This window comes from Metopolophium dirhodum, chromosome 3, assembly GCF_019925205.1.
Source record: "Metopolophium dirhodum isolate CAU chromosome 3, ASM1992520v1, whole genome shotgun sequence".
NCBI lineage: Eukaryota > Metazoa > Arthropoda > Insecta > Hemiptera > Aphididae > Metopolophium > Metopolophium dirhodum.
In genome coordinates, this window is record NC_083562.1 from 7,745,315 (window position 1) to 7,758,725 (window position 13,411).

Sequence of the window (13,411 nt, forward strand, 5' to 3'; positions counted from 1 at the left end):
TTTAGTAGTTTTAATATTTTGAATTTTAGATTAATGGTCAGAGCGATGGATGTATTGATTTTGCAATGATGACTGATGAGTGTTTTTTATTTTTTATTTTACTTTAATATCTGTACATTGTATACATGTTTTATCGAAGAAAAAATGATTCGGTATTCAACTTAAAGAGTGGTTTCCGGTAACACATTAGATCTAGTTGAAGCTTTTATAACTCAAACAAAGAAATTTACAATTTCGATACAAGATTTTTCATAAGTTTATTTACTAAAAATTAAAAAAAAAATTAGTCTGGAGTCACAACCATTTTTGTAATATAAAGTTACTCATAAGTAATTATTACTAAAACCCAAAAATCTTAAAACTATATTGACAAAGTATTTTTTATAGACTTTTGGAGATTTGACGAATATAGTCAAACAGTCACATAGAATCATTAGTTATTATGTTGTAATTCAAAAACATTTGTGTGGATTTGACATTTATACGTGTATTATCATGTTTTAGTATTTTACGATATGCAATGGCATTTTAAAATGTTTTAAAATTGTATGCTATTGCCTATTTAATATTTAAACCGTTTTACTAATAGTGAAATAAATTACTATAATGCAATATAAATATATGATAAAATATACCTATATAGTAATATAAGTTAGAATCGATTTTCATATGCAATTATTTATCATTGCATTCAAATTTAACACACCCATTATAGTGACTTACTCAATAACGAGATATACACTCGACTTCAACTACAAAGCAGACTTATTTGCACACTTAAAAAAAAAATTTTATAAGAAAATGTTTCAATAATTGTGTACGTATATTAATATTTATGATCATAATATTATAGAAATAGTACTTTGAGTTAGTCAAAGGTGAAATTCCTATGTCTATATATCAGCTAAAATCAATCATTCTATGACCATAATAACACGTACCTTTTATATTTTATTTAACTACTAGAACATTTAACTGTAGTTTATTAAAAAATTTACATGTTCGGTGCCGTGTTCGCTTCAATTACATAGTGTATTATGTAGGTACCTAGGTTCTAGGTACTCTATTTAGTAATATTTACACATCACTACTTATTAAATATTGTGACTTTTGTACAATTAAAATATTATAAAAACGCAATGAAGTAAATAGTAAGTAACAAGCATAATATTTTACCTATTATTTTGTGTTTAGCAATTTATTTTATTATTAGGTAGTAGGTACCTATAGAATAAGTAAAAAATATAACAAATGGACCGTAATATGTTTTCTGTCACTTTCGGCACATTTAACGTTTAGTTGTCCTGTGTGAAGTAGCTGGTTAAACTAATTTCACTGTAATTGATTATTCCTAACTAAGTATAAATTTATAGTTGTTGGTTTAAAGTCAATAGCATTATGTTTTCGACTAGTTGATTCTAATTGTTTTCACCATTAACTTGCTATTATATAAGTGTGTTTATGTCTGCTGATCGTTTTCAAAAACAAAACTTAACCAGAACATAATTATTTAGTGACGGTGAAGCTAGGTTAATTACACAGAACCTCCTAATACAATTAATTACGCACTGTCGACTTAGAAAACGATTTTCTCACATATGTCACATACACAAACTTTGTTATAGCTTATATAATTCATCTATGGCTGAGGGACTAAAGAGTTCATTGAACAGTGCAATTTATTTATCAAGTATTTATTGTATATATTATATTTTATATTTATTATAAATTGTATAAATATTTCGCAAAAAAATACGATTCCATTTAAAAATTACAATTTTATAAGTCCATTGTCATTATACTAAACATTTTTTGCACACCTATAATTTATATCTGATGCTTGTGATGGAGTACACATTATTAATATTATCTCGATTCATAGTAAAACTAATTATTTTTAATGCATTACACACTATATACTTATACGGTTATACACCACAGCATACGGATGGTGTCCGGTCGTTTTGACAACGTGCGACAAGGGGATCATAATTTATTAGATTTGTTTGATCACTAAAAAAAATGTTAAGCACTCAACTAAATAGTAAAGAAAAACTTGAAAACATAGTATTATAATAAACTATATAATGGTACCAATAATAATAATAATAATCATTATCAAATGGTAAGAGTTTTAAATTAATATGCAGTTAACTGTTATTGTATTAATGTGTATAATTTATAACACAGGTTAATTGTGATTGAAAATTATAAAATCGACGTCACGATTTTTAGTACACGTTTTGAAGGGAAAAGTTTCCCTTCTAATAGTATAGCATATGAGTGCCAGAGAGATGCACATCGCCTGCAGTGATACTGTCGTCTGATCTGTCAGACGTACGATGTACGAATATTTTGCCACCCATCATTGCCATAACATCATACCCAAAGTGATGATGATTTCTGATGTAAATATATGCCTCAAAATAATTATAAATTACATTTTGAAATGTACAAATCACCAAAACTGCTTGAAATATAATAGTAAATCTATTTTCCTCTTATTTATAAATATAATTAGAATTTATTAAAATGTTTCAAATAGTGAAAAATATAAATATTTCTGAAAGATAAACGCAGCTTATGATGAAAACGTTGTGACAATATTGTCCACTGTACTTCTACTGTTTCGCGTCGCGAAAAACCACGGCGAATAATGAATATACAGTATACACTATACATAGCAGTGGCGTAGACAAGGGGAGGGACGCGGGAGTCAAATCCCCCCATTGGCTTTTTATTACCTTAGCAAAAAGTTTTGAGAGGGTGGGGGATTTTCCAATTTTCCCCTCCCATTTAGCTATGTCGTTTTCTTTTTTTGATCCCCCTTTTCAGAAATCATGTCTACGCCACTGATACATAGTGAACTACGTGCATTGTCACAACGTTTTAACCATATTCCGCGTGCGTAAAAAAAAGTGGTCATTTTCATTTAGAATAGAGTATAAAATTACAAATCACCAAAAATCGGCATTTGTTTGTAATATTTTACTATGAATAATCACTGAGATAGTGTACTGTGATGTACCTTTACAGACTTATAGTGTATTATTATATATGTTACCTATTACATTTCAATTATAGAACCCATAATGTAATAAGGAAGAATTCAAATAAAAATCGATTTGGGCAAAGGCTGTTACCTATTAAAAATTACAAATTTATCTTGACAGTTATTATGCTTGATAGTTGTTTTTGAATTCAAAATGACCGCAAAAAATCCTTAATACTCCAAACTGTTTATACAAACAAATTAAGAAATTCTAATAATAATAAACATTGTCCTTGACATCATTAATTATTTATGTAACCCCAGATTTAAAATTTGAAGGTTTTAAAACCACTAACTCAACATACTTAAGTTCGGTTTAAATTGTTTGAAACTAATGTTACCATTAAATAATATTTTTATGGATCGTTGATTTAAAAAACCAGGCAATGCGTATGGTACATTTTGAGTGTAGGTAGTTTGTCATTGAGTAGAAGTCAGTATGATGGGCTTGTTAAATTTGAATTGAATCATAAATCTTCGAAATATTGTTCTGAGCGGAGATGGTGGTTAGTTTCTATCTCTCAAGATATGTTATAATTTATTTATATTAGGTACCTACTATAATAGTGAGTAGTTAATTTTTTTATTAGTAATATAGTAAGTTGAGCAATTGTTTCCCAACAAAATTACCTATATTACACAATAATAACTATAAGTATAAACTTATTTGTATTAACTTATAAGGTCATTACCGTATACAATACCGTAATAGTGTGAATGGGTGGGTGGGGTAATTTTGTGTTATTAGTTTAAAATTTATTTAAATATTTTAAATTATTGAATTGCGTATAGAAAATAATAAATTAACTAATGGCGAAAAGTTTCAACTTTCGACATTTAATACTTTTGAATTAAAAATAAATGTTTATTTCCAATTTCTAGGTGTATAAAGTTAGTGGAAAAATCGAACTTCAAGTAATTCAGCTACGTGAAGTTAGTGGCCTCCAGTCTTCGCGTAATTTTTTACTGAGCTTTGAATAATTTTGAAAATGGTACCGTTAAATAGCACTAATTCAAATCTAACGTAATGGTTTTTTTTAGCAGGGATTTATTGTTTATTTTTTTCGAACTATAATCAAAATTTTTTGATATAATTAAATTGCTAGAAAAACAATTTATGAGAAATTTTGATTTCAATTCTAAAGCTATTTTAAAAATATATCAACATTTGAAATTCTATTTAAAAATTAATAAAAGCCAAAATATCTATAAATAAATTAGTTTGCTCAAATATTTGGAAAATGTCATTGTGTATAGGAAGGTAATAGTGAAATGTTTAAAGTTTCTACTGTTTATGTTTTTGATAATTTAATCATACATTTAGTGCTAATAAGGTGATCTTGTGATGTTATTATGAGTTGTTCAATAATGTATATGTTAAGAAGTATGACCGCATGGCAGTAAATGTTGACAGTCACCGGGTGTATGTCGACATTCACTAATAATTTTGGTGAATGTTATCAATTATTTCAAATATCTCACAATGCGGACATTTACCAGTATTTGTTGACATGCGCAATAGTTATTTAGTGAATGTTGACATGTGTGACAACGACAACATAATATATAATCAAATAGATAGCTAATAAATTCATAAATAAATATAGTTGAACAAATTAATTTTAATAATAATTATTAATAATTTAACCTAGATTATTTCTTAGTCAAAAAGTTTGTTTGATCTCTTTTTGTTATTTTTCTTGAATAAGGGTTATCAAAATAAAAAATTATATATTTTGTTTATATGTTCTATTATAATATATACCATCAACCATAAAAAAGGTGGGCAAGTGGATGTCGCTCTGCTGTACTGTAGGTTACAAGTGGGTCACTGTATAATGTATGGTATTAAATTTGAATTCAATGATATATCATTGTATAAGAAAAACGATTCTGAGTGGAGACGATATGTCAGTCTAGGTATAAGACATATTATACACTTATCTATGGTATTAAAAAAAAAATTGACCTATAATAAATTCGAAATTAATCATATCACAATATCCATTAGGTACATATAACGCGTTATACATCAACAACAAACCGTGATACTATCATCATAATATATCGATGAAAATATTACAAATTAGAAGTTTCAAGTGCCCACGAATAATATTATACAATCACAACAAAATAACTAAAATAGTTATTCTAGGTTTTTATGTAATTTCGTCCAAATTTGAACTTAAAATGACTATACAAATAAACTGTGCTTGTGTATTTTTTAGATTTTTTGGTAACCGAATTATCTATTTACATGGAATCTTGTTTTAAATTTTCAATCCTTAGCTATAAAAACTGAACATTTTATAATTTATTAATTACAATGGTTGATAATTTTCGAGATTTTGATAAATTCTGTCCAAATTTGATCTTGAATGCTTATAAAAAAAAACTGTGCCTATGTATTTTCAATATTTTTCAACTGCTATTGTAAAAATATATCAGGAGTCTTGTATTAAATTTTTACACTTTTTGGCCCAACAGATAAAACTTTATTGATATTTATAGAAAAAAAAACTAAAAAAATTGAAAACTGAAAATGCCCGTAAACAGCTCAAAAAGTGTCAAAATATTTTCAAAATTGTATGGTGTATAGGAAATGCTAATATAAACATTCAGTGAAATTTTCATGTATCAACAGTTATTCGTTTTTGAATTACAAGAAAATAAGGAAATCGGTACATGAGAAATCGAGTGAATATCTAATGTTGTAAAAATATGAATTTAAAACGCTCATAAAAATTTAATTTGACTTTCTTGTAGAAATTTTTTTTTTGATAAAGTTAGACAAACTTATGAGGAATCTTGTATTAGATTTTAAAATCTTAGATTTAAAAAGAAAATTTTTTATGAATTTCTAACTCAAAATAATTTGCAAATTTTCGTGATTTTTCCGTATTTTTTCAAGATTTGAACTTTAAACGTGTATAAAAAAAAACTGTGACTAAGGATTTTTAATTTTTTTCATCTGCCTTTGAAACAATAACCTAGGAGCCTTCTATTAAATTTTCAAGCTTTTTTACCCAACAAATAAAATTTTATTGATATTTATAGAAAAAAAATTTAAAAAAACTGAAAACTGACAATGTCCGTAAACAGTTCAAAAAAAGTCAAATTATTTTCAAAATTGTATTGTGTATAGAAAATGCAAATATAAACAACCAGTGAAAATTTCATGCATCTACGGTCATTTGTTTTAGAGTTACACCAATAACCAAAATCGATTTTGTTAAAAATCGATTTTGCGTAAAAATTCCCGTTTTTCCTTAATTTTTCTTTTGTTTTTCACATCGCTTTTGAAAACTACTGGGAAATTAAAATTTTGACCTCCCCAATGCACAAACGATATTCACTTTCCCATCGAACAAGATACTGAAGTCGAAAATCGAAGCATTATTTCGACTACTTATCGTGTACACAGACACAAAAATAAAAAAATAAAAAAAAATAAAAAAAAAAAAAAAAAAAAAAAAAAATAAAAAAAAAAATAAAAAAAAAACACACATCATTGTAAAATCAATACATTCATCGTTTCACTCAGAATCTAAAATTCAAAATTTGGACTTGAAACAAAAAAAATGAAATTTTTTTTAAAATGCGGCACAAATGCCGCCGGGCGCATTACCATGTGATAATGACGGGTGCGCCTGGCAGAGGGTTAAATAAAAACAATTATCTTCCCTTTTTTTAAATAAAAGTGCACTAAACTTTTTATAAAAAATATCTTTTATACTTTTATCCATTATTAGTTTTAATTCGAATATAATATTAATAAAATATTACACTAAGGCCCGTTGTATTACACTAAGCTGTTGCGCTCGGTTTAGAATACGCGTCGATACTGACGAGGGTATATTTATATTATATTATCTAGCAAACGATTGACAATCGGATTGTCTCATGCGATAAAATTACTAACGTCCAAACGTCTCCAATGCATATTGTGGCTGGGCGATAACATCTTAATAATTTTACAAAATAATACAAAAATACCTTTTACATACATTGTGCTTCAAGTGTGGTCAACATTTACCAAACACTGACTGTAAATGTCAACAATCACCGGTGTATGAACGCATTAAGACAATTTCGTCAACATTCACTACGGTTTTTGGTATATGTCAACCTACACCGGTGACTGTCAACATTCGCCTACTGCGGTCATACACCTTAACATATACATTATACACCTACCTTACCATTAAATAATTAAAATCAGAGATTGTGATTTAAAAAACCTACAATCTATGCTCTTTGTACAATTAAAGTATTATATTTATATACTTAATACTATTATGGGGTTTATTTTATAGTCTGTTGTATGTGTCTAATAAATATGTTGATATTTTAGTTTCGGGATACCACCATATACTTCATTCTAAATTTATTTTAAAATTACAATTTTTACAACAGTGTATTATTGATAAAAATATTTTTAGATTTTCTCAAATACATATTTTATGATTTATAAAATCCTGATAAATAATTCGGTTTGAATCAATTGGTAATTATTATAATAAGTAGCTGATTATATTAATAATTTGGCTGTTTTCAGGATATTATGAGTATACAAGGACTTATTAGTTTCAACAATATATTGTAGTATATTTTATTCGAATACAGTTTTATCAAATAATATTATCCTACTCCTTTTTCCATGAAAATATTTAGGATAAAATGTTTTTCCAGTATTTTACGTTTTAGATGTTTATTCATTTGAGAATTATCCTTAAGAGGGCGCTACACCCGCATGCATTCTCTCTATCTTACAAATGCATAATATGGAAAATTGTACGCTCAGCAGATAACGGTTAGCTCTGTTAGCTTAAAAATTAGAGAGAATTGACTTCTTATACAATTTAAAGGTAAGATTATTATCTAGTGAACCTCAAAGGTTTATTTTAGATTTTAATTTTAAAATTAAGTGATGAGTATTTTAAAACACACAAACACTTTACAATTTTAAAATACTCATAACTTGCTTTAAAATTAAAATCTAAAAAAAAACCTATGAGGTTCACTAGATAATAATCTTACCTTTAAATTTTATAAGAAGTTAATTCACTCTAATTTTTTAACTTACAGAGCTAATCTGCTGAGCGTACAATTTACTACGTTATGCGTTTGTAAGACAGAGCCGAGAACGCATGCGGGTATGTAGCGCACTCTAAGCCACCTATTAACATTTAAGATTTATCTAATATTTTGACACAACTAAAATCTCAAATCGTAAAATATTTGAATACTTCTATTAAAAAAAAAAAAATTTCTTTAGTCTTAATATATAGATAGGTAGTTGTCCTCAATAATCTTACTACATGCTATAATAATTATGAATTGGTTATGTAGTCGAGACTCGAGGAACAATTTATCATTGTTATAATGTTATGTGTCAATAACTTAGCTTGATTATGAAATTAAGGTTTAAATAACTTGAGACGGTTGTTTTATACGAATAAGTAAATTAATATTATTTTTAGCATTACTAAACGTTGATTAAATGAAGATAATAGTATCATAGATGCTCTTGTTATATATATATAGGTAATAAATAAGATATCGATATAAATCACTCTAACTTTTTTGTTTTCTTATTTTTTTCAACAGACCATTCACGTCCTTTTTACTCCACTAACACTTCGTAGTATGTGTGCTCGGCCGTTATTGGGGTGCGCAAACGCCACATTTGCCGGTAGGGGGGTCTTTGCCCTCTGTTACAGAAAACGTCGAGCAATCCCTACGACCACATGGTAGTCACGCCGCAGCCGTCGAGGTTCAAACGTCATTCGCCGAGGCTCTGTCTTAAAAATTTGTACATCAATCGCGATGTTTTACCTTGGTACTGTTCTCATATTAAATTATTACGATAATTGTTTTAATATTATAATTAAACTTTTCATGAAAAGTCATACATTATTTTGTATTCTATCTGCAACATTTACTGAATCTAAAGTACAATAAATTTTCATAAGTGCAATAAAATTTAATATACCTCTCATGAGTCCCACGACGTAAGTCAATAGCTCCATTATGCATGTTATAAGAATTTATAGTTAAATTATCAAACGATTTTGATTTCTATCTGTAAATAAGTATTTATCACATATATTTTCTGAAATATGTTTGCATAAAAATTCAAAACCATGATTTATCGTTATTTTATTACGTTTATATTTAAATAACACCTATGACGATCCCGAAATTGTAAAATTAAATATTATTAGGCAATAAATAAATTGTGTCATAATTTATAATACCTATTTTTAATATATTTACTAAGTTATTAAAATTGCAAAATTGTATTATAAAGGTTTTTTTTTAAATTTTATCTTAACAATTGTATAATAATACAATGTCTAGTAATAAATAAACTAAGGTTAATTATTTTAATACATCTACTTTACTTAAATTACACATACAAGGTTGTAAAAATATTGTGGTAATGTCATACGAGACGTATTATAAACAGTTATTATATAATATTCAGATGTAGGTATTATTTTACTTCGATTTTAAATTGTTCTTATTAGTTCTATCTCTGGAAAATATTGGTTAAAATAAAATCTCATTTTGTAATATTAAATTTCACAATTGTACACAAAATATTTTATTTTTTAAATTGATGAAAAACGAAAATAATAAATTAAAATTGAAATGTTTAATATTGAATTATTTCAAATAATCAAATTAATTTCTTTGTTATGTATTATATTATTTATGTTTATATTCATGTCAAATTTTGATTCAGTAATATTTTGAAATTTTAAAATTGGTATATTATGATCTAAACGTTTAATAATTAAGTATTAAATATCATAAAATCCCCAAAGAATTTAAAAAGAAATATTAATTTAAATATAAAAGATAAAATAATAACATAAATGAGAACAAAAATGAGTAGATTAGATAAATTAAGAATAAAATTAAAAATTAATTTGAACTAAAACTTCCTGAAATTAAGATCTATAACTATTTATTTTCAGTATTTTATTCACAAAACCGGTAGATTTATTATTAGAATAAGTGTGATAATTTTTTGATTACATTGTAGGTATATGAGAGGAGAGTAAACTTAACATTTATTAATTATTTGTCATCATACATGATTTTATCGAAGTAAATCTGTATAATTTATTGAATTATGAATTATATTTTCCAATAATAAGACATAATTACAAGATAATGCATTAAAATATATTTTAATTATGCCATGCGTGCAGTAACAGATGATCTAGGTACTTATTGTAATTGTAAGTGTAGCAGGTGATCTATCTTTTAATTTTAAGTGTAGCTTGAGATCTTTAAAATTTTATAAATATTTCGAAACGGTTACTTACGTTTCTCATGTAGTTGACCAAAGTTGATTTATTCTTACATTGTTAGTTACTCTATTAACTTATTTGATATTAAATAAATACTGAATTTACGTCGAATGCCGATAATTATTTGTGATCATGAACAGGGAATCACGATGATAATGTAGTCTATGAAATTGAAGTTGAAATTGAAACTAACTTAAAGTTAGTTTTACTGGCGGGTCAATGGCAAGCAATAGAGTATTTTTTTAATGAATTATTATTAGACGATTTGATTTAATTTTACGATTTCAACTACATATACTATAAAATAAATTTGAATAATAATTAATAATAATTTGTATGCATTGGAAATTTTTTGCGGATCACGTCTCAATATATTAAATTGGAAAAAAATCATCAATCCCGTAGTAAATCACCTGCTACACGCGTATGCCATTTTTTTTTATAGATATTCCAATGCACAGTATTGGAGTAATTTTATATTCTTCAAGGAGAACGGAAGTAATATTTTTTTTGGTTTTTCAAAGATTTTTATTTTTTATAATAATAAAACATTATACATCTGTATACACTATTTAGGATGGAGGTAGACGTGCCCTAAAAATTTCATATTATATCACCTCTGAGCTTTGATGCTTTGTGTATTTAAAATTGGGCACAGATGGTTCTTTTAACAAATAATTTTTGTAATTTTCTTTTAGCATTATTGGAAAATTCGAAAAATTATTCAAATCCACGAAAGATTACGTATAACGATCTACTTGATTTTAATAAAACTAAGTTAGTTTTTTATTTAGTTTCAATGAATTATAGATTTTCGAAAACAGGTTAATTTTGATTAAATTATATACTATGGTAAAGTTTTTAAACAAATTTTGACCGTTTTGTGCTTAATGTTGTTGTAAAGATAAAATATTTTTGGTTAATGAGGTTTTGATTTTGAATAATTTGTAATTCGAGTTCGAATACTTAATAATTTAATACGAGGTTATAAATAATATACTATCATTCTTACTAAAATGGACACTAATTGTATTATATTCGGTAAGCTACAAGAAACTAAATGATACATTTTGATTTGAAGTAATTTTACTCACTGCATAAAATTATACATCTAACATAATATTATGTTGAAGAATCATGTAAAATTAAATAGATTGAGTGTATATTTAAAAAAAAAAAAACAAAGCAATATTTCTTAATATATAGCACCTACCTATATATAAGAAAGTGAGTAAAATTAAATTAAATTGTTATTCTTTTGTGACATGTAACAAACATAACTAATAGCCTTTTAATAATTGTCATCCACGGTACACAACTTTAGGTATTGTAACAATAATTTAATGTCCAACAATTCTTCGCGGATTTTATTGAGGGCCTCCGAGGCCCTGCCAAGGTGTGCCTGTGGTCTGTGGGCTGTGAGTATACTCAAGCATTTTCTTCTTTATTGTGACGCAGTAGGTAGGTATTTAAAAAATGTCCATAATGCACAAATGTGTACATTAATTATTATAAAATATTATTATATTATTACCTATCGAATATGATGACAGTTCTCCGTATGCGATTGGTAGATACGCTGAACCATTCGCAGTTGACACGAGCTGATCTAAATAATTAGTGGACGTAGAGTATATTTCATACAAATATCTTCAAATGTACCATAATATACCGTAACGTATTAAGCATAATAATATAATAATATCACGGTGCATAAGTATAGTGATGTAATGCGGCAAAAATATTTCTAAAATAAACATTGACGTCATCGAAAAGATTTTCGAAAAATCATAAATAATATGCATATAACTTTTTTAAATCGACACACATCTTACCTTCGTATATATAATATAGAAAATTAGAAAACCCACTTAAAGTAGGTATAAAAATAGTTTAAAGTTGAAACATAATTTTTAAGGAAAATTTAGCATGATTCGAGACTTTTATAATATAATAATATAGTAATAGGGTTCAGTACAACAACCAGACAAGTCCACTTTTACCAATTGTTCAGGAGAAGCAAAATAAAATTCTTTATCTCATCCACCGTTATGGGCAGGAAATAATTCTTTTTGAGATGTCTTTGGAAATAATAAAGCGATTTGTCTAATTGGTCTACCAACATATAGATGTTTCTTCCATGAATAATATTCCATGAAAAACTTATTTTTTATAAAAATGTACTAGTCTGGTTGTTGCACTGAACCTTAATAAATATTACTACTAATTATTAACCAACTTTAATTTGAAAGTATATTCGTTCTCAATGTACAATAAATATATATCGTTCTTAAACGCAGTATGTTTAACTTAAAACTAACTTTAAATCTAACTTTTTTTTTTATCTAACTTTAAACGAAAATGTTTTGTTTGTATAAACAAGAAATCCAAAAATCGTCAAATAAAATACCTATGTAATATGACGTTTCAACCAGTATGACGTGATGTAATTTACATTTTCTATATTTTTAATTTAATATTTTAACGAGTTTATGATTTAAACGCAGTGCTATAGTACAAAATACGTTTGCTATCAAAACAAATCCACATCCATCATTTAGGTACCACTATATTATAATACCGGTTATTACTTATTGGTATCGCAGTAAACATAATAATCGATGTGCGTAGGTTTATATTATGTTTAGAAAATTGATTTTAAGTTTCATATTTTATTTTTCTGATATAATAATTATATTATTACCTACCTTGTCATTGCCATTTATCACCATATCTAAGCGAGTGTTACATATTTTAATATTAAATGCGTGCAGGTAATTAATTACATTTTCCTCGTATAATAATGTTTTTGATTGCATGGTTACATTTTTTTCATCTTTCCGTTGAAAAAAATAATCCATGCGATGTTTAATATATTGGATGCAAATCTATTGTGGTTTGCTTTTGTACAGATAGTTTTTAATATTATGTATAATAATATGTATACCTAGTACAGTATGTAAAATGTAAATTATTCAGAGTGTAGTGATGAAAATTAATTATATAATGTAAATGAGATGCACTGCAGCTGATA

General features: G+C 26.4%; 1 protein-coding gene across 2 annotated transcripts in view; it reads left to right on the forward strand.

The window, feature by feature from the left end:
• Positions 1 to 1,006: 1,006 nt before the first annotated feature.
• LOC132941022 (G-protein coupled receptor moody) overlaps positions 1,007 to 13,411 on the forward strand; it is a 175,596-nt gene continuing 163,191 nt past the window's right edge. The window contains exons 1-2 of one of the 2 annotated variants that reach the window (XM_061008868.1): positions 1,007 to 1,151; positions 8,663 to 9,066. The gene's annotated coding sequence lies outside the window, so the exon portion shown is untranslated. The remainder of the gene's footprint in view (positions 1,152 to 8,662; positions 9,067 to 13,411) is intronic. The other variant, XM_061008869.1, reaches the window with a different exon arrangement.